General features: G+C 37.3%; 1 pseudogene; it reads left to right on the top strand.

The window, feature by feature from the left end:
* LOC100772913 overlaps positions 1–15584 on the top strand; it is a 28736-nt pseudogene extending 13152 nt beyond the window's left edge.
* The last annotated feature ends 1122 nt before the right edge of the window (positions 15585–16706 follow it).

Here is a 16706-nt window from a genome sequence, read left to right as displayed (position 1 = left end):
CAAAGCAGATATTTATGTAAAATAATAATGGCGATTATATCTAACACTTATTGGATGAGTATGAGATACCGTCTTATCATCATAACTATTAAAATAAGCTTTAAAGTAGGCACCATGATTGTTTATATTGCATAGATAAGGAAGTGGAGGCTCTAGAGTTAAGACAGAGTTTAATAGTTATGATTACTAATAAGTTATACAGATTTACCAAAGCTTTCTAACTATTTATTTACAAGTAGGAAGTCCAAAAAAGGCCAAAGTCCTCTAAAGTTGATGGGCACTAGCTGAATGTTTTTTTAATTTATTAGTTCAAATTAGAAAGAAGCTTGCTTCACATGTCAATCCCAGCTCCCTCTCCCTTTCCTCCTCTCCTGCCCCCCGCCAACCTCCTACCCGAGACCCCCTCTGCTCTCAGGGAATTACCAAAGTCTGTCATGTCATCGGGGGTAGGGCCTAGGTTTTCCTCCACTTGTGCAGGCTGAGACAGTTTCCCTCCATATGGGATGGGCTCCCAAAGTCCTTTCCTAAGCCAGGGATAAATACTTATCTGCTACCAGAGGCACCATAGAGTGCTGAGGCCTCCTCACTGACATCCACGTTCAGGGGTCTGGATGAGTCCCTTGCTGAAAACTTGAAATTGGAAGGCACATGGATGGAACTAGAAGAAACCATCCTGAGTAAGGTAACCAGTAACAAAAAGACAAACATGGTGTGGACTCACTCATATATGGATTTTAGACATAGAGCAAAGGATTACCAGACTACAATCCACACCACCAGAGGAAGTAAGAAACAAGGAGGACCCCAAGAGAAGAATGCATGGTTCCCCAGAGAAAGGGAAGGGAACAGGATCTCCTGAGATAATTGGTAGCATAGAGGGTTGGGAGAGGAAGCTGGGAGAGAGGGGGAGGAGAGGAGGGGAGAGGAGGAAATCGGGGAGCAAGAAGATTGAGACCAGGGAATAATAGAGGAGAGCAGGATGAGAGATACCCTAATAGAAGGAGCCATTATAGGTTCAAGGAGAAATCTGGCACTAGGGAGATTTCCAGAGTTCTAAAAGGATGACACCAACTGATAATCCAAGCAATAGTGGAGAGGATAACCTAAATACTCTTCCTGTATATTGAGCCTGAGCAGAGGCAGACACCTTCTAGCTGAACATTTTAAGAACCCTTTTGCCACTGTTCTCAAAGCAATCAGATGAATCTGCAGGTGAGTAATGAAGACCAAGAATCTCATTTTCAGGTAACATTGACCTAAGCAAGCTTCTGTTCACTTCTAGTACAAAGTCACTTTGTTAAGCATACTAGAGAAATAAGAGATACCTTAGGAGATACATTAAGTCCATGCCAACTAGGAATCACTGTAGTAAATTATCTTTACTTCAGTCTTGACCTTCCCATTTAGCTATTAATATTTAAAAACTCTTCTAGCTAGAAATGCACACTAATCCAGTATCTGCTAGGCTTCAGCACTGGATCACTTAATTAAAAGTAAACATTATGTTCATCCCAAGAAACAAAAGTCAATGAAAGGATATATGCTCATCACTTCATTAGGAAGAAAGTACCATGTCTTAGACAGGATTTAACTGTCAATAACAAAGTAGAATCTGTAAGTCATGCAGGAATCATTACTCTAAAAAATAAAAAAGCCTTGTCATTTCACTAAAAGTCATACTGAACACAAACTGAAGCTCTGCATTTTAACCAAACACTTCTACATCTACTACATAACAATCCTCTTTACTACCTGACAAATTAGTATCCAGCGACACACCAATTTTTAGAGGAAATATAGAAGAACAGATAATCCTGTGGTCCAAAAGAAAAAAATCTAGAATTCAACCTAATTGGATCTGGTTCCTGAATTTGAAATCCTTCCTTTACACAATATATATATATATATATATATATATATATATATATATTCTTCTATGTAAGAGAAATTGACTGTGACTATTTGAATTCTACTGTCTCCATCTCTTTTTATATTTTGTATATGATATAAGTAGAGGCCTGATTCTAAGACAAAGGAATGAACATTTTAAAGCACCTAATCCTTATTGAAGCAATCTAAAGACTTTCCAAGTTAAATACAGTGTGAAATATGAGAGCATACATTCTTAATCCATATAAAAACACTAACACATCAAAAATTATCCCATGGACTGAACAGACACAGCAGTAAAATTTACAAGTTAAAACTTAATATATCTAAAGCTTAACACATTATCTAGAACACATGCAATAAAATAAGCAAAAGTGTTATATAAGTTAAAGGTGAATGAGATTTTACTTGCTTGTTTAATAAATGGGGTTAATCGATGTTTATTTTTATTTTGCATGCTCAGAATATATCATAGGTGTGTTTAGGGGGCTAAGCAGTTGATGAATGTTAAGTTATATCAGATACATATTAAGAAAAATAAATTAGGTAGCACTGTGTATTCCATGAAGCAAGGGTCATAACTAATATGCTACTTCTTAATGTCTCATTTTGAGATAATATTGTCAGGCCAAGTAATATATAATAGTTAGGAGAATAAAAGAAATCTGGAAAACTGGGTAACAGAAGAAATAACGTTGTTTTGAGAAAACAGTCTTGCCATGAAAAATATTTAGGCAACTGTGTGTGCTGGGACACACCTTCAATCCCAGTGTTTGGGAATCAGAGGCTGGCAGGTCTCTAAATTTCTGGTAAGGCTGGTCTACCGAGCAAGTTCCAGGACATCCAGGGATTTTACACAGAGAAACCGTGTCTTTAAAAAAAATCCAGCCAAGAGTTGGTGGCACACACCTTTAATCCCAGCCCTTGGGAGTCAGAGGCAGGCAGATCTCTGTGACTTCGAGACCAGTCTGTTCTACCAGAGCTGGTTCCAGGAAAACCTCCAAAGCCACAGAGAAACCCTGTCTTAAGAAAGAAAGAAAGAAAGAAAGAAAGAAAGAAAGAAAGAAAGGAAGGAAGATCCTAAATCACTCAATACAAATTCTAAGACAGGAGAATTTGGGTCAGTACTCACATAAATTTTAAAAACAGTCCAAAAGCATATTCTTGAAATAATGACTTAGGAAGTTCTATAACCACTTATAAAAAGGCAGTCTCAATATTCTGGGTATTTTTGCTGTTTTTTAAATTTTAAAACAATGTGTGTCTCTATGAGGCCCAGGTTGGCCATCCACTTGTGTCAGAATTGATGGCCAAGTGTGGGGATTGCAGGTGTTTAATTATACTAGTCTAGTATGTTTTGCTATCAATCATGGCCAGTAGCTTTCTCACCACTGTATTCTTTAATGTACACAGACAGTCTCTCCTGATGCAAAATTTTGGTAACTTCAAAGATAGAGGTAAAACAATTTGAAAAAACATAAATGAAGCACATATTCACTTCAACGAGACAGGAATATGTTCAATACAGAATTAGTGGTGCATTCTTTATTTTCAAATACAGTGCATTGCATTGCTTTTTGAATTTTTCTGGTACTAAAAAGGGACTGCAATTCCACAAATAATGAGAATTGTGGACAGTTCAGAATGCTTGAAAGAAGTGGTTGTGTTTGCAAATTGAAGCAATATGTAGAGCAGAGATAAGCATTTGGAGTTATAGATAACAAAAGCTAAGAACATTCCCTGGAAAAATAGTAGAGAAATACTAAAGACTCTTCAAAACCTGAGGAATGCTCTGAATAAGCATCAAAAAATGGCCCATGTGCTGATGTTCAACTTTATATTGGCTTAACAGCAGACGGTATTTGCTTGAGAAAATGGGAGTAGAAGGATAAGTAGCCATTTACTCTAGTGCACAAAGATAAGAGGAAATAATTAAAAGTATCTTACAAAAATGCAGGTAAATATTTATTCATGGATGTTTAGCATGTTGATGGAAGTCATTAAGAAACTATTAATGCATTATTGGGACACATTAGTAAAATCTAGTAGCAATCTAATGTGTGCATGTGATCTAGTTTTATTTCCACAGCTTGACAAGTTTTCACAAGTATTCAGGAAATATATGCTGAAGAAAGGCTTCCTATTTCTATGAAAACATGTATTTTTATGGAACTACAAACACATCCCTAAATTACTTTTGTGACATGATTAAAAATTACAGAGAGTATGGAGAAAGGTGAAAGGAGGAAGGATAGAAATGTTCATGTAATAACATCTAACATATTACATATTTTCACGGATAGAATCTCCTTTAAACTTCTCTTATCAATATAATGAAAGTTTTATTATCTGTATATTATACAGAAACATATTCACAGATATAGACTGCAAAAGTCAGAAGAGACTAAAAAGCCACCAGGTTTCCAATCCAGACCTCTTTGAGAATCTTACAGAACAGTAAATAATAAAAAAAATGTTAATGGATAAAACCTTGGTGAAAAATGCAATAGAGTCCAGGATATTGGACACAAAGCCATACTCATAGAAATCTAAAGCAAGAAATTGATTCAATAGCTACACAATGGAGATAAGAAGAGGAGAAACTGGTAGTGCTTTCCAGTCCAATTCTCTAATACTTGAGCTAATGTCGTAGATTGCCTAAAAGTGGAAAATATTAAGCACAAACTATTCTGGACATAATAATGGTATCAACCACATTACTCAGCAACTTGCCTCCACTCTCCTCCTAGCTCTTAAGAGAAACAGCAACAATAACAAAATTCAGCAGAATGCATTGACTCTGAGCCCTATCTAAGGCGGAACCTGGACAAATGGCTACAGAAGGAAATAGTTATACAGTGTTCAACTCAATGAATCAGAAGAAAAGGCCAAAGCAGAAAGAGAAATTCAGCTTTGTACAAAGGGACAAAACAAAACTCACTGAAGGGGTGTGATGAGAGGGGTTAAAACAAAACTTATTTCATAGACTGGCTATAGAAAAAAGCAGTTTATGTACATGACTGTCCAACTAGACATTTGACATTTGCTTCTTCTCACGAACCTGGTAATCAAATACCAGATCTTACACATGCTAAGCAAGTTCTCTGCCACTGATTTCTATTCCCTACCCTAATACTAATTACATTAGTGCAGTTTTTTAGAAAATATTTTGTCATAATACTCTAGTAAGTACAGCAATTGAATAACCCAGGTAAACATAGGCTTCTTCTGAGGGACAAACCTGACGAAAAAATGGAATACAATCTGCTGTGTGCTTGAGAGAGATGACAGTATCAGTGTCCCAGCATACTGGAGACTTTCATCTAGCCTTTTATCCAGGTACAGAAACAAAGACTCAGAAAGCTTCCATGATGCCATTATTCCCATTAAAGGATTGTTTTCAACAACAGAATGTTGGAAGAAAGAGAGTTTCTGCTGTGAAGAATCATGGATATGGACTGAATTTAAAAACAAATCCAAAGATTCCTAATTCATGTCTAGATTCAAAAGCCCAGACTCCCAGAGCCAAGTCATCAGACTATAAGCCTGCCAAAAAAGCATTCTTTATGATGTCATGCACATAACAAAGGAAAAAAAATGATTAACTCTTCAACACAAAAAAATCACAAAAGGGGAAAAAAACAGATTTTCAATTCTTGTGATCTAGTCTTCACAGTAAAAACAGGAACAGACAAGTTATCCTAATTGTGTTAATATCATCTTGCGTCTCCTAATAAGTATATTTTTATTTTTTATCGTAAGAATAAAATTTTTAGACAGCTGTATAATAATTTTCTGAGTCCTAAACAAGGCAGTTAAAATACTCATAAACTGAAGGAAGTAAGAAAATTTAGGACTGCAAACAAAAAGCACATACTTCCAATTATCTACAAGCTGCTGAAAAAGAAGCTTCTGATTATATCCCATCATATTAGCTTGGGTCAGGTGTGGTTAAGCTAAACTCAACTCTGAATTATTCCCAACAGACAGGAGAATGTTTGCTAAGGAGGAATGTTCTTGTATTAAACTGCATACCGCCTGTTTCTTCTGACAAAAAAAAACTGTATTATGAAACAAGTATGGCAACTCCTGTAGATTGTTTGCTTTTCCAGAAAATATTGTAGCAAATGCCAGTTATTGTTATCAATTTTGTTAATTTCATCAAAGTGGTTAATTCTAGATGGCTTGCCATTCTACATGTTTCTAGTTACTGACAGGTCATAAACTATGATAGGTAAAAACAATGTTGACTCTGACTCAACAACAGTAACAGACTGAGGTGTATTCAAATACAAGAACTAGGCAAAAGAATTGAATTTCAGACCATTTGTTTTAGAGCCAAGTGTTATTTCCTACAACATTAAAAACAGCAATTACTCTCCAGGATTAGTGATAATTGTTTTCATCACCTGCATCGAGTATTGCAGCAAAAGAGATTCCAAATTTCCTTGTCAACTACAGCACTGATTCTAAAGCACTCTGCCTGCATACAACCTACACAATTTGACTTACTTTTGCAGGAATACCACTTGAGCTGCAGAGTCATGCTCTACAAAAGACATCTGCTAAATTGTATGCCACCAATTTTTAGCTGGTCCCATACATTGGGACACTTGGGGACATCATAGCAATCTCAATTTGTATTAAGTGTTCTTTATAATGTTCATACAATGACAGAATCATCAAACAATACATTTCTCAGAACACATAATTCTAGAAACATATACCAATCTTGTGATAAAATTCTTGAGAAAAAGCAACTTAAAGTAGAAAAAACTTTATTTAGGACCATGTTTCAGTGGCCTTAGGCTATGATGGTTTGTGGATCATTGTTTACTGGCCTGTAATGAGGCAGCATATCAGGGCAGAAATATGAGGCAGCATAAAACAGCTCATTTTCTGGCAACGAGGAAATACAGATCAAAAGAGGAGGGGCCAGGGACCCAATACCTCCCTAGAGGCTATGTCCCCTATGACTTGATGATCGTACTTCCATGTGCTAGAGGTTTCATCCAATAGCACCTTCATCTGAGGATGAAGTATTTAATACAATACTTTGAGAGATATGTAAAATCCCAGTCATCACCATGTCCTGAAACTCTAGTTAGTGTGAGTTTCCTAGAAGGATATTTCTAGTACTCCTTCACTGAGGATTCAGAAACTGATTCTCTCTTAAGTAATTTAGGTTTAAATACTCTACGAGTTATACCAGGTATTGGGACTAGCACTCTTGAAGAGCCTTACCACTTTCACCATTCTGTATCACTGAGTGATATATGGGTTTCAGAAAACAAAGTGGTGAGTTGATTCTCAGCATAAAAGCCCAATTTTCATATTAAAGCCTTCACAATAGTGTGTTTCTTAGTGGCTAATTTATTGTATAAAAATAAATGCCATGGTGTCTGCCTTTCTGAGACCTAACTTTGGTTTCTAACTTCCAAAGAAACAATGGGTGTCCTGGTGACTAAAACATAGCAAAACCCTTTTATTCATCTGTGTGAGTAAATGTCCCATAGAAAGAATAGCTATCTATTAAAGTTTAATAATGCAAAATACCTACTGGATGCTTATTAAATACCAAGTACTATTTTTGAATACCTTAATAATTCTCATATTATATCTTTGTATGCTTTACAAACACCCTTTAATTACTAATTTCATTAAATGTTTTACAGATGATAAAAATGAAATCAAGAACAGTGAAAAAAACTAACCTAAGGTTCCACAGGTAAAAGAAAACAACCATACAGCAACTTAGGCTATTGTGAAACTAAGACTTCCTAGGTAATATTTTTAGCATAATTAAAACTTTCTGATAGAGACAACTATTCACAAGAGGATCAAAGTACTTGCAAACAGTAGAGATAAACTCTCATGTCTGATGGCTAGAGAAAGAAATCGTCCTTACTATAATTAGGTTATTTTTTCCAGTTAATAACAAAAATGAATTAAAGTAATGATCAGGGGAAAATTGTCATCTCACACTCCAGAAATCCTGAGACATGTAGCTCCAGATTAATTCATTCAACACCTCTATATATCAAGGAACCAAGCCTTCTTCATGATATGGATTTCACCATTCAGAGGATGAAGCAGGAAAGTACCACATTGAAAACAAAATTAGCCCCCATTAGACACCTAAACCTTCTAGGGTTTTCAATTTAGAATAGTCAACCTCCTAAATTTTTTAAACAGTTAATTCATAGTCATGGAAAACTGCTTAATCCTTGGTGGCACAAAAGTCCATTAAGGAGATACGAAAGATTTATCACAGAATCACCCACCTGATTAAGGACATATCAGAATTGGTAAAGTGCTTGTTCAGCAGATATGAAACATTGGGTTTCATCTAAGCATCACAGTAAAAAGAAGTATTACATGAGTGACAACACTGTGACAATAGCAGCTAGTCTGTCTAATGGACCATTAACTCCAATAGCCAGAGGTTTCCTCTGCTGAATAGTAATTCAATCTGAGAGCTTTCAATTAAGTTTGCCCAAATTTAAAAAGGAAAGGAGAAAACACCCAGTTAAAATTGTATTTACACAAATCACAAATTTAATTAGCATAAGTGTATACTATACAGTATTTGGTGCACACATGTTCAAAAGAGTATCTGATATGAAATACAAGTTTTACTGGGCAACAAGTCACTTGTCAGAAAGTAGAGGTATAAGTTGCAGTTTAAATGAGTTGCCCTGAGGCCCAGAGCTGGTTGCCACAGCAACAACTAACATTGAAAATGTGGGCAAAGAAATAGTATACACAAATGGTATCTGTAACATTTAAAAGAGATCCAAAACACAATTATACTACATATTAAGCAACCGATAAAAAGTCTTCCACAGGTTATGGGGTGTCCTCAAATCTGCTGATTTCCATGCTCATTCTAGGTCAAAAGATATGCTAAGGTTTGGGAAAAGGTGAAAGAAACACAGGATTTTCTAAGATGACACAGAATCAGGAAGACAGTAAGGAGAATAAGGAGGGATATCTTCCCTATGTGCCACCTGAGTTCAGGTACTATGCCTGATTCATCTTTGTATTTCACAATATTTAAATTATGATGTGACAGAGAAAGTCCAGTATATATTTACTGCCTAATCATGTAAATAGGTGAATGGATGAAAAGATAAGCATAAGACAAATACATTAACTAAGGAAAACTAATAAAATTTGTACTGATTAACTCAAATTGAATCAATTCAGACTTATGTATGAAAACAATAGTAAAACTGTGAAATAATATAGTCTGAAATAAGGACTTTTAACCAAATAGTGGTATTTGAAATATAACCTCCAAACCAAGGCACTTTTACTGGTTCATCACTGATAATCATAAAAATATTTATTCTTGCCTCCAGAAATTTTCTGGCAAATTATATGTAAACAGGGTTAATCAGGAATATCTTTTAGAATTGTGAGTCATGGGTTACTCATAGTTTTGAAATACCTTACAAATTTATTCATTTACAAAGTGCTGAAATTTCAAGAAAACTGATTACACAGAGGAGTAGTCTATAACAGACATTCACAAAGGATAGTTTACATGTAGTAGATGGAAAAATAAGATTTTTCTTCTGCCAAATTATGTGAACATTTTAGAGACTGCTACTGGAAATATGTCATATTACTTGCTAATATGTGTTGAATTTTGCGCTTTACCACACTCTACAGAGATCCCATAGGAAATGATTCTCTGCTAAACAAAGCAGTAAGGTAATCAAGAAACAAACATAGGACATAGAAAGGGAATCATTGTAGAGGAAATCACGATCTTAAGAGAATTTTGAAGATTTCAATTCAATAAGATACATCATATTTTAGCTAAAAGATCTAGATATCTTAGGTTATTAGGAAAGGTTTTCATTTATTTTTATAATTCTCCCATAAACGAGTTCTAAATATTTGGTTAAGAAAAATATAAAATATCTTTCTCTGGGACTGAACATCCTCACAGCAATTTTCATTACTTTTGCCTACTTTTTGACACTGCCATGAGCAACATTTAGTAGACTGGTTCCCTAGAATAATATGTCCCTTAAACTCTGATCTTGCAAATGGCATACACCATTTTATAAAGGTTAAGAGAAGTTTGAAAATATGGAAAAAGGATTTCTGAGGAGTGGAAACAACAATATATAGAAATGTATGCATTTTGTCTTTCAGAAGGCTTCCATGTTAAACAAAAAGCTATTTTCAGGAGATTTTCCCTGGGCGCTACATCAGGGAATACAAAAGCAGGAAAGTTATGGCCCAGAGGCCAAGACGGAATCCTGATAGGTAAATGAGAACCTGCCAGAAAGTCAGTATATCAAATCTCCAGATTCTCACTCCTGCTTCATGAAACTCAGGGAGCTTTCTCATTTTTTGTTGAAAAGGAAGTGTGAGATTTTCAAAAATCTGCTTCATAAGAAATGTGACAGGAAAGTAGAGGACCTTTCAGAGCCAAGAAGGAAGAAATGATACACTAAGTCAAAATGTTATTTAAATCAAGCTTATTAAAGAATTTAAAACTTTCACTTAATAGGATTTGTGGAAAAGAATTTTAAAAAACAGTAATGACTTGAATCCAAAAAGATGATTAATGCACAGATCACTTCTTTGTGTTTTTTTTTATATTTAGCATGTATTTAAGTATATTTTAATGAATTTACTACTCAAAATGAGTAATACCTATATTGATTGGTTGACTTTCTGGCAGGTTTTAAAGTCCTTAGTTGCTTTTGTGTATTAAAAGTGATTCTGTGTCTTGTATAGTTCATTGTATGAACAATTTCCATTGCAATTATTTTGCTCATGTTATTATCTGAACTATAGTGCAAGTAATAATGCAGCCCTCTTCCAATGTTTTTCTCTAGGGAGAATTGAGTGGAGGTCTCTGGTCCATTACTCCTTCAAGGTCAGTCCTATCATACTCTACTTAATGGCAACTCATCGATGAACACAGTATGGGAACAGTTTAGTTTCCTTTGCATCACCCTCCATGACAATTTGCAGTGGCAAAATATATACCAAGGAAGCACTGCATAAAGGACAGAGTCTACAGAATTCTGAAAATCAAACCCACTTCAGTTTTACTTCACTCAGTATCTTCACACAGATAAATAGGGCTTATGACTATGCAGAACAAAGCATGGAGCAATAGTTTTACAAACTATAGTTTTACAGACTATCCAAGCTCAGTGATTGATACTGACTTGTATTACTGTGCTCACTGCAAGCTTTCAGACCAATGTGTAAATCTGTGAAAGAAATGAGGCTTTAAAGAAGAACAGGAAATTTTAGAGGGCAATTGTATGCATCAGAAGAAACAAATAAGAATTGTGTACAAAAAGCACAGTTCATGGGGAGTATGGATTGAGACCTGTGAAAGAAGATGGCAGAGATAGGAAGATGAGATTTAGAAGGATTTAAGTGAGGAAGAAAAGAGATAATGGAGGGAAGTAAGCAAGGAGTAATCTTAAAAGGACACATTAAAAGGCTTCTTTAGTTGTGCATCAAATGATACTATCAACAAAATAAATATATATCAGGAGAAAAGCATAAATCATGTGTCATTTCAGTGGTAATATCAAGTATTAGAATTTTTTCTGTAATTCAAAAACAAAAACCTAATTAATGTTTGGCAAAATTCTTAAACACACACTTTACTACAGCAGCTATAAAAATAGCCAACGAACACATTCTTAACATCACTCTTTATGAGAAATGTGAAAATAAAAGCCAAACAGTGGCCACCAAAATATGTAGTTCAGTAGGTAACAGTGCTTGGTGTCCACCCACACTATCTGAGTTTGATCCCAGGTACCCACATGCTAGAAAGAGAATACAGATTATTGAAAGTTGTCTCCAAACCTATAAACATACATCATAGAAGTGCCACCCACAAAAAGAAAGAAAAACAAATTTAAAAACGTATTTATTTAAGGGCTGGAGTTACAGATCTATGGTAGAGAGCTTTCCTGTCATGAAGAAATGTTTGGGCTATGATCCCCAGAACCAGTAAAATACATGGTACTTCATAATCATTAAGGTGAGTGTTATAAAAACAAATAATGCAGCTGGGCGGTGATGGCATGTCTTTAGTCCCAGCAATCAGGAGGCAGAGGCAGACAGATCTCTGTGAGTTCGATACAAGCATTGTCTACAACAGCTAGTCCCAGGACAACCTCCAAAGCCACAGGGAAACCCTGTTTCCAAAAAGCCTAGAAAGAAAGAGAGAGAGACAGAGAGGGAGACACGGAGGGAGGGAGGGAGGGGAGGGAGGGAGGGAGGGAAGGAGGGAGGGATGGAGGAAGAAAAGAAGGAAGGAAGGAAAGAAAGAAAAAGAAAGAAAGAAGGAAAGAAAGAACAAAAGAGAAAGAGAAAGAGAAAGAAAAAGAGTGCAAAATAAAAAATGCAGGAATTAAATGTTGTTGCTGAAGCAGATAAATTAGTCTTTGAGTGTTACTGGTACAAACATAAAGTGGTAAAGCCACTGTGGCAAACACTTTAGACATTTTTCCATAATTCAACAGAATTGCTATGTGATATAAGCATTCTACTTCAATATAGAATTGAGTCCAATATTTTATAGCCATTTCAGCAGGCTCAAAGAATGCATTTCTCTTGACTTCTAGCAAAGAAAGACGTACACTACTATTTCATATTGTAAAAACTGAGTTTTTCTTTCCAATCACTTCTCCTGAATTTAGTTCCATGTTAGTTATAGTTTAGCAAAAACTTCAGTAGTGAAGTAGTACAATGCATAAAATAGACAAAAGAGGATCTGTGACATCTTTAGACTCCTGATAAATCCCAATGACCCATTGGGAAACAACCTATGAATCTATGAGATTTATAGATACATATCTTTGTGTTTTTAAAGGAGGTATTTTTCTGGAAACTATACAGAAACAACAACTGTCATCCCATCACAAATTCCTACCTTTGGTTCTGTTTCAGAAGAATGATATTAAAAACTGAAAGATCCAGATTTTGGTGGCACATGTTTTTAATCTCAGCACTTGAGAGGCAGAAGCAGGCAGATCTCTGTGAGTTTAAGGCCAGCCTGGTCTCCAGAGTTAGTGCCAGGATAGGCTCCAAAGCTACACAGAGAAACCCTGTCTCGAAAAAATAATACATAATTGAATTTCATGTATGTATTTCCAGCAGTGATTTTCTCATTGTAAGATCCCAACTTACAAGGAACCACTGGGCACACAGTCCTCTATGAGATTAAAGATGGAATCAGCACTGTGTCTGCTGTTGTGGTCTATTATGAATAGATTCTAAGAACCTCTAGGATTTGACATCTTAGCAGATGCAAACATCTGGCTACTGGGTACTTAGGCAATCTTTCCAATGAAAACCAGATGTGTAGCCTTTAAAAAGTATTTTAATCTTTATTTGGAAAATGTCAATTAAAGGATTATACCACAAACACTCTGTCATTACATGTAAAATTCTTCCACATAGATTGTAGGAAATGCATAGTTCAGGCTTCCTCTATATCAAACTAAAATCTCTGGGATATTTCCTAGATAACCATATTTCTTATACATTGCCAATATGATTTTAAACTGTATCCATAATGAATTTTCTGGATAGGTATGGCATACAAAAATTAAATCAAGACCAGGTAAACAATTTAAACACACCTATAACACTTAAGGAAACAGAAGCAGTCATTAAAAGACTCCCAACCAAAAAAGCCCAGGGCCACATGGTTGCAGCACAGAATTCTCCCAGAATTTCCAAGAAGAGCTAATACCAAAACTCCTCAAGTTGTTCACACAATAGAAACTGTAAAGCATAGGGTAACCACACCACAATTAACTACTCTAGAGAAGAGCAAGGAAAATAAGAAAACCCTAAGAGAGACACATGTGTCGCCTTGGAAAGGGGAAATTGATGAGATCTCCTGAGTAAACTGAGCCTAGGGCCAGGGAGGGGCGGGAAGGCTATAGGGCAGTTGGGGGAGGGACCGAGTTGGGGGGGAAACATGGAAAAGATATCTTGATATGGGGTGTTCTTATGATGTTAGTGAAAAAAAAATGTTGTTAGGGAAATGCCCAGGAATCCAAAAGGATGACCCAAACGAAGAATCCTAGAAATAGTGGAAAGGTTGCCTGAACTGGCCTTCCCATGTAATCAGATTGATGACTACTCTAACTGTCATCATAGAATCATTGAGGAACGGATGGAAGCAGATGCAGAGATCCATATCCAAGCACCAGGCCAAGCTCAGTAAGTCTAATCAAACAGAGGAAGGAGTGATTTTATGGGGTGGTAAAAATTATAATAGTAAACACAGAGACATCTTACCTGATATGCTGGGACCTCATCAACTTTAGAGATATAACTGGTAGCTTGTGTGGGACCAAACTAAGCCCTCTGCATGTGTGTGATAGTTGTGTAGCCTGATCTTTTTGCACTAACCTTGTCAGTGGGACCAATATCTATCCCTGGTGCATGAGCTATCGTTTTACAGCTGTCCCGCGCACGCTGTATTTTCTCGGCCGGCAAGAAATACACGCAGGACACTCGGATCCTTCTGCAGACAAGCTTTTAATGCATCTTGTGAGGGGAGAGCATAAGCTTACCAGAGCGGAGACTAGAGCGGAGACCAGAGCGGAGACACTGAACTAAGAATCCCTTTCCTTAAATAGGCTGGCAAGCAGCCGCCTGGGACGTGTTACCCTATGAATGGCTTCAGCTCCTCAGGCCAAATGAGCCATGGGATAGGCAGAGATCAAAGGAATGGAGATTACCCAGCGCCTGTGAAGTAATTTACATCTTGGTGTCTTTAGGCACCATTATTGTAATGGATAATGCAGGAACCGGCTCCCTACATATCCCCCTTTTTTTATTAATTAATGAAAAGGCTTTATATTTTTACAAGCAAATAGGTCACCCATATGTTGAGGGATAGAGGCAGAGGTTGAACCTTCCCAAATCAAACATTAAGACTGTGTACAAGAGTCGCCATCAGGCTGTTAGCTTGACCCGAAGCGCTCTTGACCTGTCCTCTGCCGTTTTTCTGGGAAAGGGAAGACTCGGGCAGGCAACCCTTATGCAGGTCAACGTACCTCCCAGAGAAGCCTGTATATTAGGCAACTCTGTGCGATGCCTTTGCTCAGCATCCCTCATTGGGGCTGCTCAAACCAGACACTCTACCCTGTGCAATGAGCCTAGGCTCCGGGTGTGCAAGAGCTGTCTGGCCGGCGGCCTATTGCTTAAGCATTGTTAGCCAAAATATAAGTGCTTGGGCGATCTCTCTTTAGTTTTGAGCCTAGGGCTTACATACCAGCCAAAAGTAACACCAATCCGCAAATGGCTGCATCAAACAATCCCACCCCCACCCCTTTTCTCACAGACCAGCCAGAAATAACAGCAATCCGCAAACGGCTGCATCAAACAATCTCACCCCCACCCCTTAAGCAGTGGCAATCTCTCCGCCAAGGACAGGAGTTAATCTGGATAACAATAGCGGCTCTCAACTCCCAGGGAGAGGGTGGAGTTCCGACTTTTGAAGGTCCGAAGGGGCTCTTCGGGTGAGTCTTTCTGGGATCCACAGAGGATTTTCTTCATCCTGTGGGAAAACACAATATCGCTCCCCTGGATCTTATGAGAATAGGATCCGGGCCTCTCCAAAGATCAGTTAAGATATCTTTCATTTTACCATTTTCCTTTGGCCTTTTAGGTTTTGAGGTGAGACGCTTGGCCCGAGCGTCAATGTTTATGAGGCTTTAAAGCCCCAGGCATTCCAGGCCTTTAAGAAGTGTTGAATAGCAGGCATGGCCTTTTCCCCTATCAAAGACTGGGAAAGCCATCTGTAATTTTCTCCGCTCCTCTGATGGTAAAAAGGAGTCGGTACCAAATTGTGGGTGTGCTGATGGAAGCACACCCGCTGGATTAATAGGCGATGGCCTCATATTTGTTTTCACTTTTGGCAGCCGATATCTATCGGGGTGGTATCGTGTTGTCTCCTCCTCTAGCTCTGTTTCCTTGCTAGAGTCTAAAATCTCAGAGTCTGAGCTGCTCAGCTCCAAGGCCTCTAGTTTCATTGTAGGGCAGAGGCTAGGTTTTGAGTCTTTATTTCTCTTAAATTTACCGGGGTGTGACCGGTTATCTCCTATTTTCTCTCCCTCCTTTTTTGTTTCTTTTTCACCTAGCTGAGCTGTTTCCTCTAAAACTTTATCTCTTGAGCTTTTAGAGTCATCAGAGCTATCAAGATTTTAAGCTTTAAACTTACTTTCAGAATCATCTAACAAATTATTCACTCCCTTGTCAGTAGACATCCCAGGAGGTCCTTTTTTCTTATTTGTTGTTAACAAATTATTCACTCCCTTGTCACTAGACATCCCGGGAGGTCCTTTTTTCTTATACACTCCCTTGTCAGTAGACATCCCAGGAGGTCCTTTTTTCTTATTTGTTGTTAACAAATTATTCACTCCCTTGTCACTAGACATCCCAGGAGGTCCTTTTTTCTTATACATTCCCTTGTCAGTAGACATCCCGGGAGGTCCTTTTTTCTTATATTTTATTGTTAGGCGCGCCCCATCTCTCACTACATTCGGTTTCTGATATGTAATTCTGGACTTCTTTAAGATTGCTACAACAGTGAGAAAAGTCAAAATAGCTCCTAGTAAAAGCATAGAAGCCTCTATATTAACCTCCCAAAATAGCAACATTCCCAAGCCAAAGTCCAGAAAAAACATACCTCTCCGAATTTACCACCCTGCAGTTCTGAATCCGCCCCGTTAGAGGGGTCTCCGCGGTGCCAGAGATGTTCACATGTTCCCGGGTTTCGGCACCATATGTCCCGCGCA

This window comes from Cricetulus griseus, unplaced genomic scaffold (assembly GCF_003668045.3).
Source record: "Cricetulus griseus strain 17A/GY unplaced genomic scaffold, alternate assembly CriGri-PICRH-1.0 unplaced_scaffold_2, whole genome shotgun sequence".
Lineage (NCBI taxonomy): Eukaryota > Metazoa > Chordata > Mammalia > Rodentia > Cricetidae > Cricetulus > Cricetulus griseus.
The sequence above is the reverse complement of the archived record's forward strand: the minus strand, read 5'-3'. Positions and strand labels throughout refer to the sequence as shown.